The sequence below is a fragment of the Rhipicephalus microplus genome, chromosome 10, assembly GCF_043290135.1.
Source record: "Rhipicephalus microplus isolate Deutch F79 chromosome 10, USDA_Rmic, whole genome shotgun sequence".
In the NCBI taxonomy this organism is placed as follows: Eukaryota; Metazoa; Arthropoda; class Arachnida; order Ixodida; family Ixodidae; genus Rhipicephalus; species Rhipicephalus microplus.
In genome coordinates this window covers 90,751,278-90,770,429 of record NC_134709.1, presented here as the reverse complement: position 1 = coordinate 90,770,429, position 19,152 = coordinate 90,751,278, and the positions used below count along the sequence as shown (strand labels likewise).

Here is a 19,152-nt window from a genome sequence, read left to right as displayed (position 1 = left end):
TTTGCGTCCTCTAAAAAGGAAAGAGCACTCGCAGACAGAAAATGCAAGGTTGCTGTAACAATCACCGTGTTCTGCTCAGTTTCTCACGTTCTTGGAAGGAAAAGCTTTGGTCGTACTTTACCTTTACGACCGTAGCTCTGTGGCCCGTATTGCGTTGACAATGCTACTGCGGATTCAAAGCGTCATATTCTTGAGTGTGTATGTATACTGCCGCGGGAATCTTATTCACTGACCACAATATTTCACCCAGCTCAGGCCCGTAGCTCAAGGTGTAAAAGCATAGCACCTGGAGATTGACCCAACAGCATGCACGCGAGGAAGAGTGGGAAACTGGAGCACATAGCTCAGGTCCCGGACACGGGGTACACGACTGTCTTCGTCGTTGACTTTATAGCGACAACATCAGCTGTTTGAAGATTTTCCACCTCTTCAATCAACCGTCTTCTACTGAATTTTCGCCTCGTGTAAATCTGCCTTGTTTTGAGGTTTCATCTTAAGCCACCTCTTAGAAGGTAGCCTACGCGTCGCTGCGTGGTATGTCTGCTTTACATCGTTTCCGTTATCGTCGCTGCCATTCGCTCGTATCGATTTTATGTCTCGATAAACGCGGTTTGGCTCTCGTATTACCCTTTTACCGAAGTCTGTGCCGGTGTCATCCTATCTGCCTGCCTCTTCCAAGTCGGCGCTATTGGCTCATTCGCGAACAATCTCTACCGTGCTCTGTGGTTATATATTGTTACGTGGGAATAACAGTAGGCAGTCCGCAGCCACGACACAGCTCACCAACAACGTCCAATTCTTCACTCTCAGACTCAGGCGCTCTTTTTGGCTTTGTCTCACTATGGTCTGTTACAGTAAGCCGAAACCACGTAACAGTATGTTACAGTGTGCCCTTTCTCCGTCAAGCCTTTGTTATCGTCCGACTGACTGCCGATTCCTTAGCGATTCGATCAGCGACACTAAACGTTGGGGTTGCTGCTCCTAAATTGTCAATGTAATGTTCCGGTGACTTATTCGAACGTGTCCGTCGTGCATTGAAAATGGAAGGAGGGTTGGGGGGGGGGGGGGGGGGAGGTGAGCTTGCACTGAACTGCGCAAGGCTAGAAACGACGGAAGTGGTCCAGTCTGAAGACTAATCTAGTTGTTTCGTGGGGCTGTCTCCCTGCCCTATAGCTACGAAATGCAGGTTGTTTCTGCGTTGATTCTCGGCCCACGGAGGTTCGAGTGAAACCACAGGAAGCAGCGACAGACCCGACACGGTTGTCCATACTTCGAAGACAGAAACTCGCGCTGAAACCGAGAACTCGCACCTCTCATGGATGCGGGCGTGTCGACGTTGGCGTAGGCCTTCCATCAGTGAGGATTCTTTTCGCAGCCGCCGTTGCCTTTTTCCGTTTCGAATAGTATTATCTCTTTGTACGTACTCGGGGTCTCCGGCTCACCGCTGTCGCTTCGCAGTCATCTGTTGTTGGCCTAACTGTTGCCTTGTTGATTTTTAAGGGACCAGTGGTGAAAAGCGCTTTTACGCAATTCCTGTGACATTCAACAGATCGTGATGAGGATAGTTTTCTTTTGTAGGCCAAATTACGGTCAGCTTTATCAGCGTCGCTGTTACAAAAGAAAAAAGAAACGTTTACTCATCGTAAATTTTACCGTATCATTTTTAACCACTGGTAACTGTGACTAGGAACTGGCAAGTGGCGATTTCTTTAGCTTAATCGAATATGGAAGGTCCTGATAACGTAACTGCATGTGACTAGGCGTAACCGAAATTTCTCTGTCCTATATGTGCGCGAAAATCGTGCGCCCCAGAAATCGTGCTAGGTCCTCTCGATACTCAGCGCTGGTCCTCTAAAGAAGGGAACACGTGAGAGACAAACACCAGTTGAGATTTCCGGACGGATGTAACCAATAGCTGAGAAGGACGTTAATATTGGGATTAGCCAAGTGATGAATACCGTAGCCGCACGTTGCAGCTTTTCTGGTTAACCGTCTGTACAGAGTGTTTGACAACGGGACCTTTTTAAGGCTGTTCTGCAGTACTAAGCAGCATTCTTGTACCAATGATACCAAATGACCTTCACATGCATTGTGTCGGAAATTATAGCATTTAAAGCCAAAATGGAGTGTGTGGAAGTAAGGAATTCTGATCATGCGCAGAAATATTTCTGAATGTCAGCATGGTGACAGTGTGATACTCCGATAGGAGGCGCGAAGCTTCCCCGCAGCGCCCCCTCCCCCCCCCCTTCTGGTTACCTATAAATAAGTGCAGATATGCAAATGAAGTGATAACGGGCTTCTTATGACGGCCTACCTTCAGTCCCGGCCACTATTACCGTGAAAATTGGCATGGCAGCAGCCCTGGATTTCAAGAACAGTAACGGGAACGGTCTGGCTGTAAAGGTTTGGAGAAAATCTGGTACCCCGCTTGTATGATGGGAGGGGGTGGCCGCCCCCGTCCTGCTCCTTCCCCCACCCCATCTGCGCACGCCTATGTGTACTATATACTGCAGTTGATTTGGTCACTGCCGGTGCAAAACCCTAACGTTGACAGGCCAAGATGGCGGCTGTCACTGAAAGCGCATGCGTAACATACTCTATAGCCGCATGTCCGTACTGAGAACAACTTGAGGATCCCTCATGCATTCGTTAAAGACAAGATGAAGGCGAAAGCCGTCTCCTTTATATATCGATTAATATCTCTCCCACTCCCGTCCAATCCGCAAGCTTTCTGCGCCTGATACATGGTTTTGCATTGCCTCTGTGATCGTCCCACCATATACCAAGCGATGACGTCAACATGTCGTTGTGACGTCACGATGACATCGTGTGCCTATACGATCGCTCTTTTGCATCGCACGTGTTGACACCCCGGTGCCGTTGGCCAGTTTGCGCTTTTGATGAAGCATCTAAGCCCTTCGTCTCAGTAACTCGTAGATAATAGGCAGTCCGTGAGGGGTCGCCTGTCTGTATAGCATCCTTCGCTTCGTCAACGACACGGGAGCCGTCGCGGTGGCTTAACGTTCGGGGCGTAAGCGCTGTTCCGTGCACGCGCGGCGCTTATCGAACCACTCATCGTCGCGCACTCCAGATAAGCTGTAGGGATGTACGATCTAATGCGTCAGCGTCGTCCGCTTGTGGATGATATGTAAGCCCTGACGTCAAGTGGCGAACATCAGGGAACTTCGAGAGGTTATTCACCGCACCGGACGGCTGTTATAGACTCGAATAATAATAATGAGATAGCGGGGTACGCGACTGAGGGCACGGTACTCGTGGATTGAAACGTGACATTCTGTATACATGCGGCTAGGCGAAACTGAAATTCGTCCGATTATAAATATATCTACGCAACAACTTCTAGCAGGCTTGTGCCACATAAATAGGACAAGCGCCAATACTCAACACCGACCCACTAAGGGTCAGGAAGCCGTCCGCAGGCAAGGTTTAAAAACCTGTGCTGCACAAAAAGGGTAAGTCCCGCCACACAGCGCTCGCCCGCAAAAAAAAAAAAAAAAAAATGAAGGCAAGAGCTCATTCGTGCTTCGGGACAGGGACGTATTCAATGCAGTTTGTGATTTGATTATCTCAACTCTATTAAGTGATGTCGTGTAACGTTAGTGAATGTTTGAACACGTACATTCTTAATGGTTGGGTGAAGGAAACGCAGCTGTCAGCTCTTCTAGAAATTTCAGAATTTCACTTTTTTTCTTCCTTTCTTTCTCTCTCGCTGCGGCTTTTCTTATTTATTTATATTTTAATATAAATTCATTCATAATCATTGTTGTAGTGCTCATGGAAAAATCACGCGACGCTTTCTTAGCCAATGCCCCACAGTGGGTATGTGCCATAGTTAAGAGGCATCAAACCAAATTAACTCAACGAACGTGTTCATCTTAACGGGCTGTGTGCGCCACAGAAGTAGCGTGTAACTCACTACCCCACGCCGGTTCACTAAAAACTGGGAAGGCGGCAGAATTAGCCCCTACAAAATGGGTGTGGAGGGATCGACGGCCAGATACCCCGAGGACGTCAGATAACCAATTTTTTTTTTAAATTTTAGATTGCGCAACATGTAGTTCCGCCGGAAGATATTTTACCTCGATGTAGTAATAATAATAATAATAATAATTCCGTGCCAAAGCCACGCTATTATTACTACGCTTGCCCTATAGTGGAGGGCTCTGCATATTCCGGCCACCTGGTGTTCTGTTTAACGCGCACTGACATGGCACATCGCATGGGCAATGCGACGCTCGAGTACGAACCCCCCTCCGTTTCAGGTCATCAATCGAGCACCGCGATCGCTACACCACTTCGACGGACTCCTGATTGATCTTTCCTCCTTAAAACAATGTGGCTTAAGCGTTGAGATTTAGTAAGTGGTATTAAATGAATTAAATCCTAATTACTGTAATTTTCTAATTAGTATTGTTGTATTACATACTTGTTTAATTAACTAATGGAATTCTTCTGCAGATCTGCAGTGCTAATTTCTTCACCGTAGCCACTGTACCAACGTGTCTGTCCCAATACATCCTTCAAGACGAAGAAAATAACTCGTTGTCTTATTTATCATCTATCTCCTCCATCTGCTCCGTCTTATCATCGTTATTGTCAGTATTATCTTCTCCGATGTATTACACATAAGCACAACAAAGCGAACGTGCCGCCAAGGGCCTGCGATTGCCACCATGCGTGTGTCTGTTAACCGCATGCACGCTTTGCGTACTCCCTTTTCTAATCGCAGCGTCCAATTCTTTAACCTCCTCCCTACGAGACGTTCCTTTCCCCTTGGGACCCATTATGGGCTTCTAATGGTGGGCGGTTATCACAGACGCTCATATAGGATGACCTGCGCCCGTTATTTGCGACCCAGCTTTTCAATCTCAACTATACAGGATACGGCTTCAGCGCAAGTTTGCTCCCTCTCTAATGCACGCAATTCGCTCTTTCAGACGACTTATCGTGAAGATCTATAACGTTTTCCCGCACCATCGCTCGTATCGTGGTCTGTAGTTTGTCCACGCTCCAGTTCGCCGGAAACCCTTTAAATTTTCTGTCTCGCACGCAGGTTAGCTAAAAGCTGAACAACGCCCTGATTGTATACTTTTTTTTTTTTCGGAGATGGAGATGGCCGATGTAAGAAGCGCTCTAAGAGCTCGCGAGAGATGCATTCCTCGCGCGCCTCAGCCTCGGAGCAATTTTGTACGTCCGTATACCAGCTCCCGCGGGACATTTTATGTGGTTCCTTTTGCATATCGTACAACATCGAGGAAGCCGCTCAAGTACGTGTGGTCGGACACTGATGTCTCGTTTAGCGCGTTGCAGTTCTTCTCTTGTTTATGCTTCCTTTATATATATGGGAAATGTAGGCCGAGTGATTAGCGGTGATTAGTTATGAAAAGGATCGAGCTGTATTGCACTTTAGTTTACACTGCCGCTGCTTTGTTTGTTCTTTGTAGTCAATTGCTCGGCACCATCCTCATTCAATGCTCCTTCGGAAGCCCTGTGGTGCATTCTAAATAAATAAATAAATAAAATTTGATTTAGGGAGAATTAAAGGTGAATAAACCGTCTATCGATGTTGTAAGAGTATTCAGATGACTCTATAATGCGGATGAGAGGCGTATCACGTGTGATTTGACGTTAACTATCAATCAAACGTCAATTAGCGTGGTATTGGCGCGCAAGTGAATGAGAGGGGAATCATAAATGAATAAATGAACACCTCTTCGATCAACACCCTACATGTATAATCACTGGGGATGTCTATAGGATATTTTAGGAAATACTGTAATATAACAATGCGATCGACAGCAAGCATCAAAGTAATTTTCGAAGCGTCCCTTCAGAGCATACGCTGTCGCCTGTGCTTTCCATTAGCTTTAGCTAACTAGCTAATGGCAGTTAACTAAACGTGTTAATGGAATTAGCTAAAAGAGTAAAAAGTTGTTAATGAAATAAGCTAAATGGTCTAAAATCTTTGAAGCAATTATCTAAAGTGTTTGAATTCGGCACACTACGACTTCGCACACGTGTGATCCCGGGTCTTCAGAGTGCGCGCGTTAGGAGCCGTCCAGCGAGTCGGTGACAACGATTGGGTGAAAGTGGGACGGTAATTAACGCCACGCTAAATATCCCACCGACCACACTTCCGCGCGTCATTACGCGAGAACGGTTCCGAACTGTACTTCCGGTATAGTGGAGCGCTTAAAAACTGTTACGCGGACAGACGTTCCCATTCCTCGCAGCGTGGTTTCATTTCGTTTCATTTCAGCTCTTTATTTCACACGAGAACGTATCGGATGCAAGTACAAAAGGCAGATGCGCTCTGCCTGACAGGACTCGGCGCCTGAATGCTTACACTCAAAGCATGTCTCAACAGAAACAAAGACTCATAGAGTCCCGTGTGTTCTCACCTTACAGGGACACTAAAGAGCGAAATGATTTTTCGCGTTTTAGTTTAGTACAATTTTACAATCCCGGAATCACCACTCCTGCCTCGACATTATACTCTTAGTAAAGAGGGAAAACGCGCGAAAAGACAATGCTGGTGGAGATGCCATCTGCGGATTCCCGCACCCATACAGTGTGACGCGAAAAAAAATTGGAGGCGTCTATACTGGGCCCTACGTAGCTTCTTGTCGATAAAATGAAGTGCGTTGTCATCGGTTGGCACCATAAATGGAGCGTACGAAGTTTTGGAAACTTTCGTCGAGCCAATGTCACGAAATCACCAAAAAATAAGTCTTCGAATTTCTTCGTCACGCGGGGAGATATCGACGCGAAATATGAAAACGAAACTATAAGCTTGATTTTCTCCTCTAATAATGAACTTATGGAAGTAAAATTTATGGTGTTACAGTTATCATAGTACAGTTATCTAAACGAATTCATTGTTTCTTTCTAGTTTTCCTAAAGACTAGTCGAGTGTCAGAATGGCCGAGTGGTCTAAGGCGCCAGACTCAAGGGAAACCTTGCCGACTAAAGACTAGTCGAAGGAGAAAGCCACGTTATTTCTCTTCTCAGCCGATGTACTGAAGCTTCCCCGCCACTCTTCGGAATCTTTCTGCACCTATAGGTATTTTGCGCTGTCCTTCGAAATTGGAAGCACCTCACCTGGTTTCGCATGGCATCCGTGATTGTATCAATTATTGACCCAGCTACGATACAATGTGATGACATCATCACGTGACGTCACAAATTATGGTGATCTATGACGTCATAGTGACGTCATCTCGTGATGATTTGTTTTCCGTCACTCGTCCCTGACGACGCCGCTGGACGCGTATACGGTCAAATGTCGCGCCTGATGAACTTTCAAAAGACTTTCGTCTCAACATTGTGCGATCCACGCAGAACACAGTTCTATACAAGGTGAACAAGGCGCATAATTTTCCAACCATCGTTGAGAAGCAAAACATAAAAGCAATGCGCCGGGAAGTAAAACATAGAGAACAGACAATAAGGCGACGCGATCGGGGGTTTGGATACACTATCTCCTTCCACTCTTGAAGATGAGGCTTAAGAGTCTTTCAACCTTTTTTTCAGCTCGCAGTTTCAAAGGTGTCTGAACGTGTGCAACGGCAGATGCCTTTAGAGGTGGCTTCTCCGCCTTGATGGGCTATGTGCGGCGAAGCCCGCCTTAGCGCTATCCAACCCTTGTCTTGAGATCGCCTTTTTTTATTTTTATTTTTTTGCGTGCTAGCTACCTTCCGCGAAACGAAAGGTGCACGCTTGTAACATAAGGAGATACTGTCATGGCAACGGTGAACTAATCTATAAATAAATCAATCAATGCACACGCGTCGGCCTGGATTCGATCGAAGTTTGACACTGGACGAGACATGACGCTCCACGGATTGCACCATCGGGACAATATAGTATGAGTGTCCGCATTCGCGAGCAAAAGCTTGATTGCCTCGCGATACAGCGTTACGTTTCTTTAGGGCGGCGTGATAGAAATACAGGCCCCAAGTCGAGTGTAGCTTCCATTACGAGCGGAGACTGGCGCAGCGTTGCCGCGATAAATGGCGCGTGTCGTAAACATCGCAGCCTGTGCAAGCATCAAGGTGGGCAGTAGTGCGCATCATAGAGTCTCCTATATATACACTGGAAGTAACTCTGACGCTAGTGTCTATGGGAGCTGCTATGGGAGCGTGGTAATGATGTATAGTACACAAATGTGTCTTAATCTCCATTCTTTTGGCTCCGGGTGGCTTGGTGCCGCTTTGTCACGAGACGACAATCGGCAAATGTTCAGCAGCTGCACTTGACCTTATTAACCTTTTAATAATGATAATATATGGCGTCTAACGTCCCAAAACTGCGATATTATTATGAGAGACGCCGCAGTGGACGACTCCGGCGATTGAGACCATTGGGTTTTCTTTAGCGTGCACTGGCATTGCACAGTACACGGGCCTCTACCATTTCGCCTCCATTGAAATGAGACCGCCGCAGCGGGAATCGAACCCGCGACCTTCGGGTGACCAGTCTGTAGCCACTGTTGCCCCGAGGCCCTTAACATTTTAGACTCACGAATTATAATGGGGATCATGGAGTTCGCAATGGTTCCTTCTTCCATTTGAAACAAAACCTAAACGCAACAATAAACCAAGCCACAAGCCAATTCAAAAGTCGCAAGCACGAATACTAGGCAAATCTACATTCTATATAGCCATCATTCTCATGTGGGGCTGAACGACCGCAGTGCCGGAGTCCCCTTTAGTTAATTTTTAGAAAACTCTATGGCACCGAGGACAGTCTGTGATGGTTTGTCGGAAGTTTATGTGATTCCGTAGTGTTGATTTATTTAAAGCCTTAGATGCGTCGTCAAACTCGAAAAGAGGCTGTCGGTGCTATCGGCGTCAACACAAGTGGTGCGAAAATCGCCGTCGTGTGATGACGTCATCGGGACGTCGCACATCACCACAATTAGGTGGTCATCGTGACGTCAGATAATGTGACGTCATATGGCGTCATCACTTTTCACACTGTCGTTTGGTCAGAGAAGTAAATCCGGGAAACATTACAAAACCCCGTCGGGTCCTGAAGGCTTGCAATGGCGGGGATCCCGGATACGTCCCGGATACGCGGAGAAGGCTTTTGGGGGCGATCAGCGCAATCGACTGAGCATAAAAAGATGGCTTTCGTCTTCGAGTAGTCTTTGGAGAACGCATGCGGGATGGTGTAAGTTATTATTATTATTATTATTATTATTATTATTATTATTATTATTATTATTATTATTATTATTATTATTATTAGTATTATTATGCCCCGCCACGGTGGTCTAGTGGCTAAGCTACTCGGCTGCTGATCCGCATGTCGCGGGATCGAATCCCGGCTGTGGCGGCTGCATTTCCGATGGAGGCGGAAATGTTGTAGGCCCGTGTACTCAGATTTGGGTGCACGTTAAAGAACCCCAGGTGGTCGAAATTTCCGGAGCCCTCCACTACGGCGTCTCTCATAATCATATGGTGGTTTTGGGACGTTAAACCCCACAAATCAATCTATTATTATTATTATTATTATTATTATTATTATTATTATTATTATTATTATTATTATTATTATTATCCGAGCGCCTAGAAACACAACCCGCCTCTGTCGGACTCTGGTTATACGGTCCACGGTTACTGATGCCAAAGTCGCGGTTTTGATCCCGGCCGCGGTGATCGAGTTTCCTCGGGGCCACCTGTTCTACTCTGCGGTGTCGGTGCACCTTGAGAGGCATCATAGGGTCGAAATTTTCGGAATCCTTTTGTAAAGTGTTACTCGGGATCTTATCGGTGGTTCCGGCGTGTAAAACCCTAGATATTATTATTACTGTTATGCCCCCCCCCCCCCTCCTTGTGCATAAATGTAGTGCGACCGGTCTCGACAGTCGGCCATTTGCTTGTCTCGTCCGGAGACCTTTCTTTTTGTCTAGTTGTCTAGTATAATCGTTTCATCACCTGTTCCTTCGCCTACCTGGTCATGTGAACGGTACAGCTAACCGACCATTAATCCGTTGCTAATTTTCTTACTCTCACCTCGGCATGATCTAGATATCTGTGTTTTTGTTTGTTTGTTTTTATCGAACTGCATTAACTTTGCTTACCCTTCCAACAACTCGCTTATGTACGTCGTGTGAGTGAGTGGCCGTTTGCCGTGACGCCTTTGCTTTTCGTCGGGAATCGTGTACTATGGACAAGTCAGCAGCGCGGGCTAGAGCCGCTCCTATAGCTTTTGTTTATAACTTGCACCCCCCACCCCCGCCCCGCGCTTCGTCAGAGTGCCCTCTTGCACGAAGATGGCGCGCTCGTATGTCAGCAGTCTACTGCCCGCCCACGCACACGCACTTCAAACACGCATACGCTTCTCGTCGCAGATGCGCTCTTTCGTTGTCGCTGCTGTCGATCGCGTGCGGCGGACGCTAGTCCAGACAGCTCTGCGCGTCCCGTGTGTGTTTACCCTGCGCGCTATAGCTGCACAGCGCCTGCGAGTCCGGCCGCTAAACCGGACACGGTCCGAGCACAGGGCCCGCGCGTCCAAGTGGTCGATACACGGCAGCACGGCACCGCCGCCGGTTGCTCGGTGTTGTTCCAGTTATGCGCTTGACTGCACGGCCCCTTATCTTCCAAGCGCGCGCTCACACGCACACCAACGTACGCACAGACACCGAATGGCGGTGTCATCTCGACCCGCCAGCTCAATGTGCGCGCTGCATGCCGTACGTAGCACTCCGTCGACTGCACCCTGCGCCGGGTGTCGCTATCGCGTGCACTGAGCACGCAGTGGAAACGGTCCAACGTCTCCGCGTTTGTTTCACACCGTCCTCCAGGAACCTCCGATTCCTCGTTTGTTCCTACACTCGTAATAGTCTGTGCATTGGCGGAGGTTATTCAGCTATGACGAATGCGGTCAGGGTTGCTAGCGCCACCTGGTGCTGTGGAGCGCAACTAATAATTTATACGGGAACAGCGATTTTATGTTTAGCGTAGCATCTTAGGCTAGCAGAACGGGTGCTCTTCATCTCGAATGGAATCGGACATTACTCTAAAGGCTTTATGTTTTTAAGGTAAATTATGCACGAATTCGGGCTTCACATTTGCTGCTAAACCGCGCAGTGGTCAAGTGGCTGTGGTACTAGAGTGCTTATCCGAAGATCGCGGGGTCGAATTCCGACCGCGGCGACCTCATTTTATTGGAGACAGAATGCTAGACTCACGTGGGCTCAAATCGAGGGATACATTTCCAAGGACACTACTGCGGCCCTCATAGTCATATGGGGGTATAGAGTCGTTGAAACGCACCAATAATTTTTACACCTGCTCCTAACAAGTCGCGAGAACTTAATGTCCAGCAATTTTAGACCGTCCAGCACGAGCGGAGTTACAGAGATTTGTCGAACGCTGCAATTGCAGTCTCTCTTTTTTTCGTCCGGATGGAAGTGTTGAAAGATAATGATGATGATGATGGACCTTCGGATTTGCTGGCACTCGCCCACAAAGGGGGATCGGCCAAGAACTGGGCGGCATTGAAAGATAGGCAGAGAGGGATGGCACGGGAAAATAAAATACGTCACGCGCGCTTCGTGACCTTGAGCACTTTTTAAACTTTTTTTCCCTATTTGAATGCGCTGCTTTTCGGTGTGAGCTCACGCGCACGTGTGGAGAAGTCGCGCCCTCCTTCGGCGGTCCGAGTAAAAGCCGAGCGCGCCATGCTCAAATCAGCCAATGGCTGGTGGTTTGAAATGCGAGCGCGATACCTAGACAGGAACAGCTAAGACGCGGACAAGCGCTTAGCGTGAGCAATCAGGGTTGGTTGCACCGCGTGGGGCTGTGGAGCGCAACGAAAAATTAATCGGGAACAGTAATCTTTTATTTTATATTTAGCGTAACATTTACTCTAACAGAACAAGCGCACATCATAGCTGTCCCTGTCATCATATCGCACTCTTATTTCAAACCGTCATGAATCACCAACTCGCCCAATCGACCATTTCGACAATGACTGATACTTGGCCTGTGACGCAGTCATTTTTGAGTACATAGCATAATTTGTCGGGAGAAGAGAAACCGAGCTTTAGCCAGCCTACTTTAAATATACTCGTCGTAAGTTGCGGGTGGCGGGTGGCGCTATAATATTTGGCTCGCGTGTTTCGGGGGCCCTCGACTACCGGTCGGCAGCGTTCTCTTTAGAGAAAAGGACGAGGCGCCGTCCTCAAGTTTACCTCTTCTTTATTCGAGCACATTGGTCTTCATTTGCCTTGTAAAAATAAGCTTTTCGCCTGATTCATTTCTTTTTGCTAGATAAATTGGCTTTGGTACTTTTCCCTCTGGGCACGTGTATGTGCGTGTATGACTCCATGAAATTCGAATATTTCGTATTCGGCGTGCAATCATCGTCAAGATGTGGATCATCACCTTTGGAATTTTCATATGAATCTACTTTCTTTTTCGTGCGAGTATTTTCCTCCATGTACACCCGAGTTTCAGCCGGTGTCTTGTCGTTAGCTTCGCAGCTTCAGTACACTGACGAGAATAAACTCGTGGAAGGTGTATTTATACTTGGAGGTCGCTTTTCGGTGTGGATCTTCGAGATTGTATCCTCTCCAGCGGCAATGCTATAGTCTGTCTGCTTCTAGTATGTCGCACTTGTTGTCGAAGACTCAACTTGTTTAGCTTGTGTTCGACAAGATTGACGTTCGTTGGCGAGAGGTGGCGGTACCATAGAAGAAGAGAGTATTTTTTGCTTCTACTTCTGTCTTAATCCGTTCTGTCTTCCTCCACCAAAAATATGGAGCCCGTCCCCTCCTTCCCCCAATTCGAAAAAATATTTCTGCCCCTTTCCGCTGCATGCAGAACGCAAATTTCGCAAACCCAGTGAATTGTCTTATGGCAATGTCCATTGCGGTGGGCCTGGCTTGCAGATGCGAGGCGATGAAAACTGTAAAATCAAAGTAAAATATTTTTACGCGCAAACTCCGGTGTGGAAAGTGTGTCCACAGTGCACACCGTGAAACGAAAAGTGTCCGTCTGGGGGTGCCTCAGAATCTGTCGGTAATCGTTTAATGCTGAACTCCAATGGCTGAGTTTGAGCAGGTTTTTCTGCTCCTTTCCAGTGGAAGAGTGAGGGCGGGAGTCAAGTGTTCCAACGATAGGGTCGGAGTGGATCCATGGTGGGAGGGACTCCGAGGAGCAGGAAAAGTTGCTCCGCCGAAATCGGTGGAGGGGACGGGAACATAACGTGACGCGCTCCTTTCAACACGTTCGCCTGCTTGGTGGGGACGCTGCTGTCGCATGTTTTCATATTTTGCGACAGCTCCGATTCATAAAGCTCCAGTTGCTGCACGAGCAGTTGATTGGATTGTGTCAGCGACACTGAAATAACTATACGTACATGCGGTAAATCAACAGGATTTGGCAGTGGAATTAGCGTAATGGAATGCCAACACGCAATGCATTCTGGGCAACTAAAAGACTCCCGCTTCCTCGTTGCTTCCATGCTTGCTCTGGCGGTGCGGATTGTGTTCCGATCGCGGATTCGGAGGTGTTGCTTTACGCCATGGAGTCGAGTGCTCCCTCTCCGAGTCCATCGGCTGCTCCGGCTCTGCCATTGGAATTCAACATAAGTGAAACGCTCAGTTACAGGAACACTTGGCACATATTTAAAGGCGATAGCGCTAAAAAGCTCGTTTTGTCGGGATTTCCGGTGTCGACGTCGTTGGTTGTAAGTGAAAAAAATCATCTTGTCCGTGACCTTAAAAATCAAGAAAGATTCCAAAATAAAATAAATAATAAAGTTTCCCGGGCCAAGGGGAGATCGAACCCAGCAGGCCGTTTTGAGTGGGAAGCAGCTGTTCTACTAAACAGCCGTGAGTCTGCTCGGAGATGCAGTCATGCTTTATGAACACGCCCGTCCTGCATGCAGGCTTCGTAATGCAACGTGTAATATTGCAGTCATATTGCGTGAGACAAGCGTACATTGCCCATCGGGCGTCAGAACATGCGATTATCATAACGACTACGTGGTTTAAAGCCGACCATCCATTATAAAAGGCACACGCGTTACGGTGCGTATTCTCTTGAGACCACGTGGTAGGTGCATATAGCACCTCCGAAAACATTTCACGCGCATGATTGATCGCGATTTAATGCGTGCTATCAATTACCCAGAATGCAGCCATATTCGAAAGCTTCACTGACGCAAGCCACTTTCAACTTTATCGATTACATTGTAGCAATTCACAACTTACACTTTTCGAGTAACGACATCCAATCAAAAGTATTCACTAAGTGCTTGAAGCACGCACTATAGGGGATAGGATATCGCCGTCGCGTTCAACTCTTAAAGGCGAAGCTTAAGGGTCCCTGTATCCTAACGTGGCTCCTTAATGTGCGTTCTTGTGCGCCTTCTTGCTTGCGCCTGTTTCTGTCTTCCATTTCCACATGCCCGCTTCTGCATGCAACTGCAGCCAGCGGGCGTTTCGCCTTATCCTGCCATGGCGGCGTGCCTCCGTTTGAATGAATCGCTGCAGGCTGACCGGGCGAGCCATTGTCTTCGAAGACGTCGAAGCGAAGGGGCCTCCGCGACAGATCGCGCGCTTCACGGACAATCGTCGAGCGCTAAAGCCCTGCATGACGTGTCGCGCACACAATAGCCACGACGGCACGCGCGTCAGGGTCCTTCGATCGCTATGTACGCAGTACACGCCAGAAAGCATCAAACGTACACGTGTGAGGCCTGAACCGCGACGTCGGAGACTAACAAGTGGCAGTGGGTAAACCAGTGCGTTCTGGCAGGGCGTCAAGACTTTATGATGACATTGTCAGCTGGTTAAGAGATGGAAGTTGTGGAACTTATTAAGGTTTATGTCTCAGATGCCTCCTTTTGGCAGCGCTTCTCCTGTGCCCTTCGCTCGTCTTACGTATATACGTGCGTTTAGCGCTCACGTAAGTTATGAATCAGTACCAACTAGCCTGAACCCAGTGCCTTCCCAGATACCTCGTTAAACGTGAAAATCGACCGTTTGTGTCGGCGGCGCAACCTGAGTGGTGCAAAAAATTGGACACCTTATAATAAATTCCTAAAGGTGTTGGTGAAAGCCTGAGGCCATTCGACTGACCATGACATGCGTTTTGTTGTTGTTGTTTTCTGTTCTTATTTTGGGTGCTTTTGTTTTTCAATCTCTCTGCAATCATTGCTGAGAGAATGCAAGGAGAAGAGGCCACAGCTCGCACCGTTCCAGGGCATGGACGGACACGAGTATAAGCCGTTAAAAGGCTTTGCCTCAATAGTCATATAGCGGTGATTGCGTCACTATATGATATCATAACAACGTCAAAGATCGCCGAATTTTGCCACGAAGACAGCCGTTGACGGAGGTGGTGCGAGGCCATGCGAGATTCAGAAAGCTTAATTGCAACTCCTCCCATTTCGAAGGCAGTGCACAAAACCACGTTGCTGCAAGCTTTCGGAGGAAGGCAGGGCCAAGAAGGATCAATACGTCGCCTGGGAAAAAAAGGAAGATTGCTTTCCTTTTCGAGTGTTCTTAGACGAATGTATAGAGTATTCTAAAATTAACTAGAGGGCACTCTATAGTGCTGCGATTGTTCAGCCACCATGGGAATGATGGGTAGCACACAAACGGGCTCATTCTTCGTGCTTGAGGGCTTCGAGCGTATATACTTGTGACCTTGTTGATCGCAGTGTTCTCGTTTTGTTCCGAATGAAAGAACTAACCGTTGGGAACTTCGTGGCCTGATTTGAATTTGTCCGCCTAAAAGGTCAAGGTGGTGAAGTGTGACTGCTGAACACTTGACGATTGTCGTCTCGTGGCAAAGCCGCTCCAAGCCACACGAAGCCAAATGGAGCCGAATGTACAGAGATTTAGACGCATCATTCCCATGCATCATTCCCGCATCATTCCCATGCTCGCTGAAGCGCCGTGCGTTGCAACTCTCATTGACATTAGCACCAGAGTTCCTTCTATAGCGTACTTAATGGGTAGGGGACACTGGCAGTTTTTAGCGCAGCAAACACCGGCTGACACTGAGTTTTCTATCCGAATATTCGGAGTAGTATAAAATTAAAACTGCTTGGAAACCGATGACTTGAGTTCAAACTAATATGATCTCGAAACTTATAAACATAGTTAACTCGAAAAAACAGCGCACAAGAGACGAGGGCATAGAAACGCCGTACACATACAGCGCTCGCATGTCTACTGTGTTTCTGAGTCCTCGTCAATTTCTCGCGGTTTTTGTACCAGCTAACAATGTATCAACTCGCCCAAATCAAAGTTCTGCTTGAGGATATCAGCATAGGTTACGAGCGAAACCTCTGGTCAAAAGTGTCATGTCGGCCTTCCGAAAGAAAGTTACAAGGGAAAGAGGAAAAGGGTTCTGACGTAACGCTTGGCGCCGCATATTATACTGTCTCGCTGGCCGCATACGGCCCGCGGGCTGTTGGTTGCCGACCCCTGGTCTTCAGACTATACTTTACGAAGGGGTTTCAGAGCCGCCACGTTTCCGTTTGGCATCCTTACCAGCTAAATGAACGGTGTTGCGGTGTAGATGCACAAACATTAAAATGGTGGAGTTTATGCATGCGATGTCTCCCGACCTCATTAATTCACATCGCGATATACAAAATAAAAAAACATTGTTTTAAAAGCCCAGAATGGTGGCGCCCATATGTTTTAGGTAAAATAGTCTACACTGTCCCGATTTTTCGACGTGCACGATTCAGCTTCGCGTGAAAGAGACAAAAGTTCTGGTGATCAATTCCTTCGTCGTGGTCTACGCGTGTGCAGCCATTTCGCAGATGTATTGTCCGTCGTACCAGGCCGGTATGTTGTTATCTGTGAATTACTCTAGAGGTATACTTATTTAGCGAGGAGAGACTCCGTCTTCGCATAAATATGTATAGCCTTGCGTCCGAGGTAAGAAAGTCGATCGTCTTCCCCTCCATTGATAATTCATGGAGTTCGCCGAAGTCGCCCCGCGTTTAGAATATTGAAATCCGCCTGCATTCGTATGTAGAAGAAACTTCCACGTCATGTATAGGTAACTATTTGAGCTCTGAGGGATTGATTGAGGATACGTATGTACTCATGCGACGGACTCTTTGAACGTGGTGTTGCGGCATGGGCACTTTCCCGGAGTGCTGCACTGGTGCGGCCGTGCTTGATCGCGTGATTGTGACTGGCCATGGGGCAGTGCAGTGACCATGGTTGTACCACGCGAGCTTGCAGTGTGTGATAAAGTCACGTGCTTGGACATCGAAACGCGGTTCTGCATATAATTACCGTAAAGTCGCCAAGGTTGAGACACTTGCGTTTGCTTGGTAAACGTGCCACGTCACAGCGGTACGTGACAACGTTTATTTAGTGCGCGTCTATGTCTTGTGCCTTTAATTGTATCAATAACCGCCACTAATTACGTTTACAAATCAACGCGGCGTGCAGCACCCATGCGGACGCGACTTCCCGCTTCGATCCGACCTCACAATTGCTACTTCGAGTATCAGCACAATCCAATGTCCAGGGGGCGCTTCATGACTCTGATTTAACGGTTCAGTACCGCGATATTACTAGCTGTAAGGGTTCGAAGTAAATGACCAACAAAGTCGCCCAGCCTCACAACTTACTAAAAAAAAAGTTATAGCCATTCCACTGTGTGAAATCGCCTGACCATAGGAGCTGATGGGACACCTTCGTCAGCTCTCGTCGGTGTAGCTACAACCTCACCGCTCCTCTGGCGTCCTCCTAAAGAGTGGTCGCCCCATAGTTGTCACGTATACGATAGTTATACTGCTCCTCTCGAGTTTTCTCCATAGCCTCCGGGATCTGCCCACGTTTGAGTGATCGACGATGTCGTTTGATGACGTCTTCGTGTCACCCGTGTGGTGACGCCATCCTGATAAGTCACTCTGACATCATCGCTTCCCCGACTGAAGTCGCGTGGTATTTGAGCGGCGAAGCTCCTTATGGTCCAGGCCTGTCAATTGGCGCTGTCTTCCGTGTCGGAGTACAAGCTAAGTATCCACTATACGCCATGATGACGATGACGATGATCACCGACAACGACTGCCTTGTGCGATACACGACATCTCTATATACTCTACGGGTCATTTCGTATGATTGGAAACAACCAACAACCACCAGGGTAACGGTCACAGACCTCGTCTTTGCCCAATTCAGGCTTGATTTGACACCGCAAAGCAGAAATAATGAAGGCAAAACCAAATTTGCAACTCCACACAACATACCACTTATGACTACTAAAACCTTGCATATAACTGTACACCGCTTCGTCACTCCCTTACATGCGTGAGTGGTCAATGTCAGGGGTGGGGTCGTTCGGTGTTACCGAACGACCCCACTGCTTCGCCCGCTTATCAAAATTCACTTCGGCAATATGCTGTGTGTGCGTGTGTGTGCGTGCGTGTGTGTGTGTGTGTGTGTGTGTGTGTGTGTGTGTGTGTGTGTGTGTGTGTTCTATAACGAACGGACACCATGGATTGCGAAGGTTTTTTCTTTTACAGCTCCGCTGTAAATACAGCGTGAAAGCGGGGGGGGGGGGGGGGGGGTCACGCAATTGAGAACGACCGTTTTTGGCGCTCGTCTGCGCAGACAGGCCAGAGGACGTGGGACACGCGCTTCACGTTCGCCTCAAGTTCGACATGAAGCCGAAATCCTTAGATTCCTCGTGAAACGCGGAAAGTTAACGTCGGTTTCAACGTCAACATGACTGGTGCGAAAAAAAGTCGTGTGGTGACGTCACCTTATTACGTCATCATCACACCACCGATCGTCGAAAATTGTGCCGTTTTTTGTCGGTCACTATGACGTCATATGATGACGTCACCACATGACATTGCCGCTCGGTCGTAGATGGGCCGATCCTGGAAGCACAAAAAGTCTGCGTTGACACCGATGCCGGAAGCAGTGCAGAACCACGCCAAGTGTAGAGAGACTCCTTTTTGTCTGTGTGGGAGGGGGAAGGTAATCATAATAACTCTTGTTTGACGTCGCAAAACCACGATATATGATAAACGCCGTAGTGAGGAACTCCGAAAATTTTGACCATCTGGTGTTCTTTTAACTTGCGCTGACATCGCGCGTCATTCGAGCCTTTACCATTTCGCGCCTCCATC

At 47.9% G+C, this 19,152-nt stretch overlaps 1 protein-coding gene across 1 annotated transcript in view; it reads left to right on the top strand.

The window, feature by feature from the left end:
* Positions 1-19,152, top strand: part of LOC119181162 (multiple PDZ domain protein) — a 354,670-nt gene that overhangs the window by 235,670 nt on the left and 99,848 nt on the right. The gene's annotated exons all lie outside the window — the stretch shown is intronic.